General features: G+C 33.7%; 1 long non-coding RNA gene across 1 annotated transcript; it reads right to left on the bottom strand.

Annotated features, from left to right (window-relative positions):
- Window positions 1-8447: 8447 nt before the first annotated feature.
- On the bottom strand, window positions 8448-11864 carry LOC130470525 (uncharacterized). The gene is made up of 2 exons (XR_008931077.1): window positions 11220-11864; window positions 8448-10365 (listed from the first exon to the last, which is right to left on the bottom strand). It is a non-coding gene; the product is annotated as an uncharacterized lncRNA (long non-coding RNA).
- Window positions 11865-12821: the final 957 nt, after the last annotated feature.

Here is a 12821-nt window from a genome sequence, read left to right as displayed (position 1 = left end):
TTAACCGTATTCCCTTACAGTGGTATCATGAGCCTTATGTATTCAAAGCATTTTTTAGCATGATTATATGTTTTTGCATGTTGTCGAGTTTTTTGGATTTTTTTGTTGAATTTTTCGAATTATTATGGATTATTGGATGAATCGTGTAATAAGTTATAAATTCAAAAAGTTTCAAAATTTCGACTTTTCTGACCCTAATCTGATTGAAAACGATTTTCTAATATTAATTCATGGGAACAAAATTGCAAAAACAGGCCTCGAAGCATGAGTTTTTGAGCGTTTTTGTTGATTAACGAATTAAAATTAACAAATTCGGAAAGGTTTTCAATTAATTGGTCGACCTAAACTACTTGGAATTGATTGAAATTTTGACCTAATGCTGTTGGGTATATTTTAAAATTATGGTAAAAATTTAGGCCATAAATGTTAAGTATAAACCCTAATTTCTCTTTCCCCAAATTCGTAAATTTTAGATCGCTAATTGATTTTTTAAAATAATTTAGATCTGGAAATTTGGTTAATTGGGAAAGGAAATATAATTTCATGTAAAGTGGCAGATTTTAAAAATTATTGGATTAAAATTTTGATTAGGTTCGTTAATTTTAATCAACACTTAAACCAAATTGGTAAAAATCTGAAATTTAAATGTTTAGAACGATTTAAAGTTTTAGATTCGATTATCAAAATGTTCAAATTTTTTGTTGACATTGTTCATTCATTAAAATTTGAATAAAGTTAGCCTAGATTTAATAAATTTAACAAAATCGGATTGTATTTAAAATTAATTAAATCATAAAGTCGTTATTTTTCGAAAATAAAAATTGTTAATTTTGTGAAAATTAACTAAATGCAAATATGTTCGTGAAATTGATGTTTTTTAATTAATTGGTTCATTTGCACGAACCAAAGGCACGAACACAAGGGGTGTGTGGACATGTGGCTCGTTGTAGCCACGCGGGCTGCCTCCCCATAGCCGAGCCACAGCAACGCGGGCAGCAGCAATCGAGCTGAGTGTCGCGCGCGCTGGTTGGAGTGAGCGAGAAAGGCAGCAAGCCTTGGCTTGCGAGCTGCGAGAAAGCAAGGGCGAGCTGCCTTGCCTTGTTGCGCGCAGTGTCGAGCACCACAGCGACACAACAGTGCCACACAGCAGCGACGAGCTGCGGCAGAGTGTACGAGGGTTTGCGGGGCGCATTGCACAATTTTAGGCATTTTCGTTTCGTTGGGCATTAAAATTTGATATTTGCATTAAAATGGCTAACGGGATAATGAATTAATTATTTTACTTAACTTGGGTCGGGCCGTGAGTTTAATTTAATATTTAAATATTTAATTATCCGGAATAAATATTGGTTTGAGTGGGAGCCGCTTAATGAAATTAATTATTTTCGTAGGTCGCTTTATTTTAACTAAATTAAATTTTAATTAGAATAAATTCCAAGGATTAATAATTTTGAAATTGATTAATCTTTTAGGACGCGTTTATTGGAACGTGAATTTTAAACAATTCACGTAAATACTTGCATAATTAAATGGGCCATTTGTTTTAGGATACGAATGGGTGAATGCATAGAATGTATATTTTATGTAATGCAGGTACTCCAAGTGACTAGTATGGCCAATCTAGGATAGTTAAATACGGTCTGTGAACCGTTTTATCTTTGAATGTAAAGTTTTATATATGGTCTACGAACCATTGAAAGTTTGATGTAATTTTATTATTTCAAGTATTTCTAAGTTTAGAACTTTAAGTTAGCATTGAATGAAGATTCAAGACGATGCCAAGCTAACAAGATGGTGAAGAAGATTAGATGCTTCAAGACAAGAGTTTTGGGCCATACTAGTTCACCAATTTAATTTATGCACTATATATTATGCTTGTATGAATATATTATGCATGAATGTTGCTTGTATGCTCGATTAGATTTAGTTCACTAAATAATCGAACCAACATAGAAACAACTAGGTCCAAAGTAATATTGAGTTCAAAAGTTGCCTTTCAAATCAAGCACTTACAAAAATCTAAGGATCTAACGTAGTAGGTTTACGCCAAAGCGAGGTGCTATTTTAGTTGACTTAGATGGTAAGGCGTCCCAAAGAAGCACGTTGATTGTGGTTGTAACTCAAACAACAATGGCATATGTTGTGGCAATGGGATAAATTATGGTATTAATTTATTAACCAAGAGTAACTTGGAGATTAATAGCAATAGGTTTTGCTTACCTAGAATCTTAAAATACTTAAGATATGCATAAGCTGCTTAAGGATTTAGGACTTTTAGGGTCTTGGAATCGTTTCATTCATTATGGACCATGTTTTTTTTTTGCATGAATGAAATGTTTAATAGCTTTAATGATTGCGTGAATGCTTTTATTCAAGTTATTAAAGTATGATAAATGTTTTCTTTGCTAGTTCATTCAGTAGAATCGTAAATCTTCAACCTTATTGCGTTCGGACAATAGAACTGCGATATTTCCTCGATCGATTGGTAACTAATTTTGAGAGCGATGCTCAAAGAAAAGGAGAGTGAGAGCGTATCTTGAATGATATTTTCTTATAGTGATCTTCATGGTTGTGTTCAAACTAAAATTTTAATGGTAGACCAATTGGACCTCATATATTCAGAATACTGGGTAGTTTTGGAATAATGAAGTATTGAGTTAGAGACTCATGTATAACCAATGGTTAACAACCAACTTTCTTTTGATTCGATAAATGAACTAGACTCATTGGATGTTTTCATTTAAAGTGAATAAAAGAAAGGGACTTTGTAAGCATAACAAAGTAAGAAGATCAAGGAAAGAGTAAAATCTTTTGGACTATAAGAAAACGTGCTAGAAAGGATAGGAAACGGGAACAAAAAAATCAATTTAGATATTCGATTTCTACCTTTAAGTTTATGTTAAAGAGAAACGACTTAGAAAATAAACTCCTATTGTATTAGATTACCGCTTGAGGTTCTAACTCTTGTTTAGAACTTAAATTCCGGGAGCTAAGTCTGGTTATTAACCTACAAGTGGGAAATGAAGCAAAGTCGTGCTACATTAGTTGTAGGGTCATCATGTTTGTTTTAAAGTCCTTCTGTAGGCTGGAACTTAATGGTATTATGTTCCATTAATCATCATAAACAATTTCTGTTTGACAACAGAAAGACTCACATTCAAAGTAAACAAAAATATTCGTTGAGTGTTTATTTGAATGAAATGGTCATTTAAGGGTTGAGTCATATGATTGCACTACTACAAAAGTTAGAATAAGTGACACTGGATAGAGAACGCTTAAGTGTGGTAGGCGTTTCTCAGGAGAATATAGAACGCCTTTCCCAGATAACTGTTCCGTGGAAAAAGAATATAGAGCGCTTGCCTTACTTAACAGTTTCGTATTTTTTACCACGATAAAAAAAAATTAAAATAAATAAATACATATATACGACTCATAACATATAAAGCGGTAATGATATATGCGTACTATTAACCTTGACGGCAGAATGAAATTAAAACCAAATCTAATTAACTGAACAAAAATTTAAATTTTAGGGTTAACCCAAAACCAAATACAAATGAAACTCTAATCAGTAAAACTCAACTACTCGTATTACTAGTGTTTCACAGAATATAAACCCCAAAATCCATCTCCCGCAAAACCAAATCCCAAAACCGCGCACCACTACCCGTTCTCCCTCGCTGTGCCGTTGTACTGCCGTACTGCAATACCGCCGCCGCTCCTTTTCAACATCCGGTGAACGCCGATCGACTCCCCACCACTCCAAATTTCAAGGTTGGTATCCTTAATTTTGTTCTGCATATTTATCCTTCAACTAATAACCCTAGGGATTATGAATATTGTTAATTATCAAATTACAATGTCAAAGTATGGAATTTTATATGTGGAAGAAACTTTCATTCAAGTTTTAGATCGAATCATTGATGCTTGATTAATAATTAAGCCGAACAATTCATGATTTTTTACCGAATGAATCTGATAAACTAAGTCCTTTAAACTGATTTAGTTTTAAGTTTATATGATTTAAGTCGAGTTATATTGAAATTCCCAGTTAAAGAAAGAAAGAGGAGGAGGGGGAAATACTTTTTAAGAATAAATTTTATATTAGATCAGATGATTTGTTTATCTGAAGTTTTAGGCATTAACGAAGAAATTTGTGTAATTCTAGCAACATATTACGAAAATTAGTTTGTGTAGATGATGATGATGATGCAAGCTTGTCATTTTACCATAACTATGCTTATAGATGAAACTGTAGCCTTGAGGTTCACAAGGGATTTTGAATCTGCATTTTTCATTTTACAAACTCCTGTCAAATTAGTTCTGTAAACCTAAAGGTGGGATTTCTTTGTCTTTTGTTTTCATCTGTTTCAATTAAGGCACCTAGTTGTTTTCATCTGTTTCAATTAAGACACCTGGTTATTATACAAAATGTGTTAGGCGGGAAAGTAACCAGTTTGGTTGATGAAAGGGAATGCACGTATCCAATCCTCATAACCCTTTTTCTGCCCTTGCCTTGAGTTGAGGTGGTCTGTTATAAAGGTGGTTGTCTTGTTGAGGTTAATATGATGTTTACAAATTACAATGTTGGTTGCTCCCAGGTTCTAATACTGCAATGTGCTAGGATCATTGTAATTTGCATTCTTGCTATTTACAGTGATGAGAATAATGTGCTCGGAGAGAACATTGCTGGTCCAGAGAAGAAAAACGCAAATGTTTCCGAGGAGACGAAGCATTTAGTAGCATATCATGGTGGGTTAAGATAAAATGATCAAGCCTAGTAAACTTCTCGCCTGATAGTGCTAACCTATAGGTTGTAACTGTTTTAAGCTTTCCTTTTTGTGTAGAGGCCGGCCATGCCTTAGTGGGCGCTCTCATGCCTGAATATGATCGTGTGCCCAAAATTTCAATCTGATTTTTCTTTCTTAAATTTACAGCAAGTGATATTTTCTGCTGATAAAACAAAACTCGCATTGGTAAATCACGACCTCCTTTGTTTTTTGCGCTTCTCCAATGGTTAGTTGCCTTAAATTTTCTATTATTGTGAATTATTTAGGTTCAGGTTAACATTTACAAATAACAGATAAGTTATGGTAAATTCATGTTATGATTATTGTACCAAGTTGTGCTTTGAGATGTCTTTGGAGGCATGGTTGCCTGTAGTGGACTAATACGAGTACTTGCTATGTTCTTTCTGGTGATTAGATTATATCCTAGCAATCAATCATTGTAGTCTTGTTCTTTTTGTAAAGAGTTCTTTGCTTGAACAAAATTGTGATGGTCCTTTCTCTTTTAGTTTTTACTTTCTCCTCTATAAGTAGATGTTTTTAACTTACAGTATATTTGATATCATTTTACCTTCTATAATGGTTCAGGTCAACGATACAGTTGGAACCCTAGCTAGAGGTAGGTACCATAAAGATGTAATTGCTGCTGTTATATTGGGTACTGGAATAAACGCAGCTTATGTCGAACGTGCTAGTGAAATTCACAAGTGGCATATTGGCATGGTCCTTTTCCCAAATCAGGGGAGATGGTGAGTCTTTTCTGCTATCCTTGATTCTTTGTTTCCCCCTCAACGTTCCAAATTTATCCTCTTCTTTTTCTGTCCTCTTTATTTCTCTCGTGACCCTCAAATCTGCGTATTCCTTTTATCTTACAAACTCTAAACAATATCCACATATTGTGACAGATATTTGAGAAAATGATATCAGGAATGTACTTGGGTGAGATTGTGCGAAGAGTCTTGTATAGGATGGCAGATGAGGCCAGCCTTTTTGGTGATACAGTCCCATCAAAATTGAAAACTCCATTCATCTTAAGGTGCATTTTCTATCTTATGTTAGGTTTAGTAATTACTAATTAGTATATTTGATATCCTTTTTGACGATGATCTAGTGTGACTTAAGCTAGCTCAAGGAGATGGTTAATTACCTCAGTTCAGTCCTGCAGACGAACTGCCAAGCTAGTCTACCACCAGTAGACAATTGCACCGATATTGTCCCTACTGTTGCTGTAGAAGTTGATGTTGCTGCAGAAGTTGTTCTTGCTTCAGAAGCTGCTATTATTGCTGCTACACCATCCCCAGTTGCTGCTGCTATACAATCCCCAATACGTTGTTGCTGCTACCATTCTACCAAAGCTCTTCCGCTACAATTTTTTTTATTTTTTTTATTGATATTGGATTTTGTTTTTGCCGTACTTGGGTAGATCATTTATATTTTGTCAATGAATAATAGGATCTTGTTATTGAATGAACAATATTATTTTATTATTGAATGAAATTATTTTCAGAAAGATCGCGTGGATATCATTTCTATTTTATCTATTAAGATTTGGTTTACATATAGGACCTAGAATCGTAATATCCTATTTTAGGGACGCGTGTGCAACTATAATATATAAAAAAAAGGGTAGAATATAGAACGGTTGTGTAAGGAAACTGCTTTCTATTTTTATATTAAACAGGAAGTATATAATACGCCTATGTACGCAAGGTGTTATGTATCTCAATATTTAACAGGAAGAATAGAGGACGGTTATGTACGGAAGGCGCGCATTATTATAGAGTAAAGAGACGGCTATGTACGTTAACCGTTCTATATTTCTTCTTTATTTTCTGATTTTAGGAAGGGAATAGAGGACGCTTATCTCTTATCACTGTACTTTATGACTATCTATATAAAACGCTTCTTTTACCCGTTTTATAAACTTTATAGCGCGTTAAGTTGGAGAACGCCTCTAAGGCGTCCTATAAAGTGTATTTCAACAGTACTCTATGCCCTTTTTTGTATTAGTGTTGATTAATAAACAAACGAATCTCTTCACACTCAAAACTTCAGAAGGTTCAAATCAAACATTTTGATTTGTGTTCCACATATCTTTGGCAATGTCATACGACCATATCAACAAGACAACATTCTAAGATTCCATGGCATGGATTTCTGAAAGTTGGTTAATTTAAGACACATGGGTCTTGCTTGTTGATCATGACATAAAAATGGAATATTGTTAGAAGTTTCTAGACAATAAAGTTCACGGGCCAAACATGGATTTTATGACTTACCTATTTCACAAGAATTTGAGAAAATATGGCTATATTTACTCAAGGTGAAATATGTGAAATGCTTCAATGCAATTCACAAGAGGGTATAAAATCAACTTGGCAAGAATTTTGGAACATCTAGGCTGGGTCAAGGTGATGTTTGCATGAGCCAAGAAAGATTATCTAGATTGTTTATATGGCATTATGACAATCGAATCTCCATAAGAATATGGTATGTCCAAATGAAGAAACCGGAATCTATTCGATTAACGATAATCACGACTATTTTCCTATATAGTTTCTAAATGATACTCTGAAGTGACTATCACACTAAACAAAGTTGTAAAAACTAAGGATAAGATGTCATAAGGATTGAACTTCGGTTCAGTACATCTTTTCAGTACATATATATCTAGGGTTGTCAAACCCAGTGGGAGTTAGTGTTTACATCAAACAAACTCAAGAATTGATATATGTTTCTTTATGAGCGACTTATAGAAACAAAAGGCATTGATTCTACCACAAATCTGAGAACGTATGGTTGTTACTCTAGATAATGTCTTTTAGGAAACCATCATATTTCCAAAAAGGCAAGTGAACTTCGAGTCAAGCAACAAACAAATGTAGGATACTTAGGAGTCTTTGGAAAAGCTCCGTACTTAGAAGCCTTTGGAAGAGCTTCAGGAAGACTTTAGAAGTGCTTCAAGAGAATCTTAATACTCAAAGGAATTGAGTAATGTCTTTATAGACACTAACGTTTGATGTTAAATACCTAGGTAAATCGTATAAGGAATATAATTCAACCAAGATAGATACATAGAGATCTTGAGGAACGAAAACTATGAAAACTTTGGAAAGTGCTTCAAAAACATACGACTTACCGGTTAGCTACGACGAATTAAAAATTCCCAAGTATGGTTTGAGGCCATCAAAAACATAAGTATCACTACTACAAAAAATGGTATAGAGTACTGTTGAAATATAGTTTATAGGACGCCTTAGAGGCGTTCTCCAACTCAGCGCACTATAAAGTTTATAAAACGGGTAAAATAAACGTTTTATATACCTAGTTGTAAAGTACAGTGATAAGAGATAAGCGTACTCTATTCCCTTCCTAAAATCAGAAAATGAAGAAGGAATATAGAACGGTTAACGTACATAACCGTCTCCTATACTCTATAATAAAGCGCGCCTTCCGTACATAACCGTCCTCTATTCTTCCTATTAAATATTGAGATACAGAACATCTTCCGTACATAGGCGTACTATATTCTACCCCTTTTTTTTAATATTATTTAAAAACAGCACGTGCAATTTTTTTTTAATATTATTTTTAAATAGGATATTACGATTTTGTAAACCAAATCTAAAACGATAAAATATAAATGATATCGACGCGATCTTTCCAAAAATCCTTTCATTCAATAACAAAATAATATTATTCATTCATTCAATAACAAAATAAATGATCTACACAAGGTACGGAAAAAAAAAATCTACACAAGGTACGGCAAAAATAGAAATCCAATATCACTGTAAAAATAAAAAAAATAAAAAACTCAACAGCAACAGCGATCAAATTCTCCAGCAACAGCAGCCCCTGCAGCAGGTACAACAGAGTCTGCAGCAGGTACAACCGAGTATCAGCAGCGTCACAGCAGCGTAACAGGACCGTAACAGCAGCAACAACATCGTCTGCAGCAACATCGTCTGCAGCAGGAACAGACTCTGCAACAACCATCTCAGCTAGCTTAAGTCACACTAGATCATGAGTATGCAAGGTACGACAACAAAAATCAAAATTCTTTCCAATGTCAATAAAAAAAATAGATAGGTAACCATCTCCTTGAGCTAGCCCAACTCACACTAGATCATCATTATCATCATCTTCGTAATTTGGTTGGTGATATTCGGTAACGTATTAGATCCATCTCTCCCTTAGCTCGTCAATCGTATTTTTAGAGTACGTGGGTGCTTTGTTAAAAAACTACAAGACAAGTTAAAATGTAAGAGTCATAAATGTAACAGTAAATAATGGGAATATACACCAAATAAAAATGTTAATTAGTCAGGAATGAAGAAGAAGAGTTGCTACTAATAAATCCAGCGACAAGGGCCTTTGAGGTATTGTCGAGCTCGCCTTATGCTGCGAATCTTCTTAGTTGGGGACTTGGGTATGATGAGGAAGAAGAAAAGTTGATGATGGAAGAGGGTTCAGGGACGAGTTTCTGGGAGTAGAATGTGGTATCTGATATTCTGATGGTTTGAAGACATTGAAGAGAAGTATCATTTACAGCATGCCTTGCCACGTTACTTTGCTATATAACTTGTCATGGAATTTTATTGTAAATTGGCTTTGTATGATGCTTTTTATTGTAACCTAGGAAGTTCGGATAGGTTTCGGCCAACAGTTCCCAAAATGGGCAGACACAAATAGCATCATGTATTGTTTCAACATAAACACAAGTGCAAAGATTGAATATGTATAACAACCAGTTTTAGCCAGACCTGATCACCAAGGTGATAGACATAACCGTTTGGGAGTGCATCTATATCGGAAAAACCAAGTGAATTGACCAAATAAAAAAATCTTTCATGACCTTGAAAATCAATCTAGGAAAAAATTCAAAACAAACAGAACTTTCTATACCCTGTAGAAGACCTAAACTCAAACCAAAAAGTACAACAATTGGGGGTTTACTAGGGTTAAGAAAAAAAGACATAAGATTAAAGCTCACATGAGCAAAATGGTGTCATCTATATCATAATTGAGCTTAGTCAAATCAAAACAAGTCAAACGAAAATAGAAGAAAAAATCACAAGGCGTAAAAAAGAAAATAAATAGAGCTCAACTTACTTAACTTCATCAAATCAGGTCCAGAAATTTAATAATCCCAAGAGCAATCAAACACTCTATCTCCAAACTGCGTCAAACTAGATTCAGAAACAATCCCAAGATCATGAAAATACATAAGAGTAGATGGGCAATAGAAAGGTTAACCAGATCATCAACAAGAAAAGACATAAGGCTCAAGGAAATACAAAAAACTCTCAGAAATAACCAGCCATACAACCAAATAACGCGACCAAAACTGGAACTGAATCATCCATTTCACACTCTATCGATTGCTTAAATATGCAAAGGCTTGTCTGAGAAAGCGAAAGCAAGAAAATAGCCACATGACGCAATAAACAGTAAAATCCTATCAAACTCTCCGAGTTTACCTCCTCCATACATACTTGTGCTTGATAACACTTGAATATTTTCTACCTTAATTGTTGGATGTTTCACCTAGCAGTAAGCAAACATGTCCCTTAACCTGCACAAGGTTTGCATTTACAAAATAACCCTCAGATTCATAATCACCCGCATTTGTTAATACCATGCCTGATTCCTTGGCACAATGTATTAATTAGAAAAATAAATCACACAACAAACCATGCATAAAAAAATTACCAGTATGGCAGTACCATATTATGTAGATTGATCTTAGTTAAATACTCGAGACGAGAACAACTACATTGCTAGCATTATTATTGTTTAATTCATTCACCCATACCATACACAGGTCGCTCAAAACTGAGAAATGATCTTACCTTGATTAAAACAAATCATTTCCAACTTATTTAGCCCCTAAATTTACTTCTCCTTTATCTGAGAACTACTAGCACTAATCACAAAAAAGTACACTGCAGTTTCATACTAATGATCCTAGTTTGTTACAAAATCATACTACAAAATTCGCATAATCGTTTAATTGCTGATTTGAGAATCTACAATTTCCACAAATATCACGTTTAGTTCAAATTTTACCAAAATGGAGAGTACTCGATTTTACATCACAACAAAACTTTTGCAGATTCATGTAAAAATTACTAATTCAAAGAAGAAACAAAAATTATTCAGAATGAATATAAACAGAGAGATAAAAATGATATAATGAAATTAATCCGATCTTCAGTTACTGCAAGCGAAATAATAGCAATCAGAAACAAAATTCAAGAGGTAGTCACAAACTTTTGCAGATTCGACTAAATAAATAAACAAAAAATTGAAATACAAATAGTTTACAATAAGAATTCCTCATTCATATATTATAATTTGATGATAACGAACGTTCATAAACCCCAGGGTTATTAGTTGAAGAAATAATAGGTAACAAAAAATACAAACCTCGGAATTGACAACGGCGGTGGGACTGACGGTGTTCATCGGAGGTTGCGATACAGTGGAGCGGCATTATAGTGGAGCAACGGTAGAGGATGGGAGATCCGGTGCGGTGGTGCACGGTTTTTCCCTTGGTTTTGCGTGAGAATCGAAGCTATTTTTGGCTTTTGGTTTTGCGTGGGTCAAAGTAATTGCTAAAGTTTTCTTCCGCCCAACTTATACTTTGATAGTCTTGTTTTCCAATTGTTTGAGGAGGAAAGAAAAACTTATTAGAATTAATTCATTAATTTACGTTACATATACAACTATTTTGGGAACAAATTTTGTTTTTTGTATGGTAAATATTTTGGTAAATAATATTATAAAATGGTAAATAATAATATAAAATGGTAAATGAGAACAAATTTTGTTTTTTGTATGGTAAATAAAATAAAATAAAATATAAAACTGCTTTATATTTTATCAGTTATTATAAATTTAATTTTTTATTTTATCATGGTAAATAATATAAAATGGTTAGGTAAGATCACCGTTTTCTATTCTTTTATTCACAAAACTGTTACAAGAGAAATGCGTTCTCTATAATCCTATAATACGCTCAACAAACTTAACCGTTCTCTATTTAGCGTCTCCTATTCCAACTTTTGTAGTAGTGTATGGTTCTAGGCCATACAAAATGGTTTGAGGCCATTTCATCCAAAGTACCTTCATCTTAAAGAATCAAATCTATGATTTGGTTGATTTGTATAAAGGGTTCACTCCCATTAGTTGCAATGTTGGTTAAAGATTATAAACAACTTCACGGCGTTGATAATGTTGAAATCTTTTTAACCAAGTCGGAATCCTTGAACTATTTTGGATAAATCTAGCAATCATTGCATATGGCAATTGGAAAACGAAACACCTTCCTTACACTAGTGGAAAAACAGTCATTTGCGTCGGTCATTTAAGCTCATTTGCGTCGCACATTGGTGCGACGCAACTGGCTGCGACGCAAATGAAAAAGTCATTTGCGTCGCAGATTAGTTAACCTGCGACACAAATGACCTTTTTTTTAACATGGCGAAAAGTCATTTGCGTCGTAGTTTAGCTAAACTGCGACGCAAATGACTTTTCAGCATGTTAAAAAAAAGGTCATTTGCGTCGCAGATTAGCTAAAGTGCGACGCAAATGACTTTTCAATATGTTAAAAAAAAAGTCATTTGCGTCGCAATTTAGATAAAGTGCGACGCAAATGACTTTAGATTTTGTTAAAAAAAAAGGTTCCATTTTACTATATATATATATATATATATATATATATATATATATATATATATATATATATATATATATATATATATATATATATATATATATATATATATATATATATATATATATATATATATAGTTAAATGGTCAACTCACTACTAGATAAGGCTTAAAACATAAGGACAATAACCATTATAAATCTTACAATACGGGAAACAATCATTGTATTTCTAATAATTTATATTAAGTATACAATTCAGACCAAAAGTAAAAATACTGAGATCTCCTTACTGAGCGATTATCTCCCACTCCTGCACCTCCACCAGCAAGTTCAGCTTGCTTCAGCCTCAGCAG

This window comes from Spinacia oleracea, chromosome 3, assembly GCF_020520425.1.
Source record: "Spinacia oleracea cultivar Varoflay chromosome 3, BTI_SOV_V1, whole genome shotgun sequence".
Lineage (NCBI taxonomy): Eukaryota > Viridiplantae > Streptophyta > Magnoliopsida > Caryophyllales > Amaranthaceae > Spinacia > Spinacia oleracea.
Note: the sequence above shows the minus strand (reverse complement) of the source record. Positions and strands in the feature narration are given on the sequence as shown.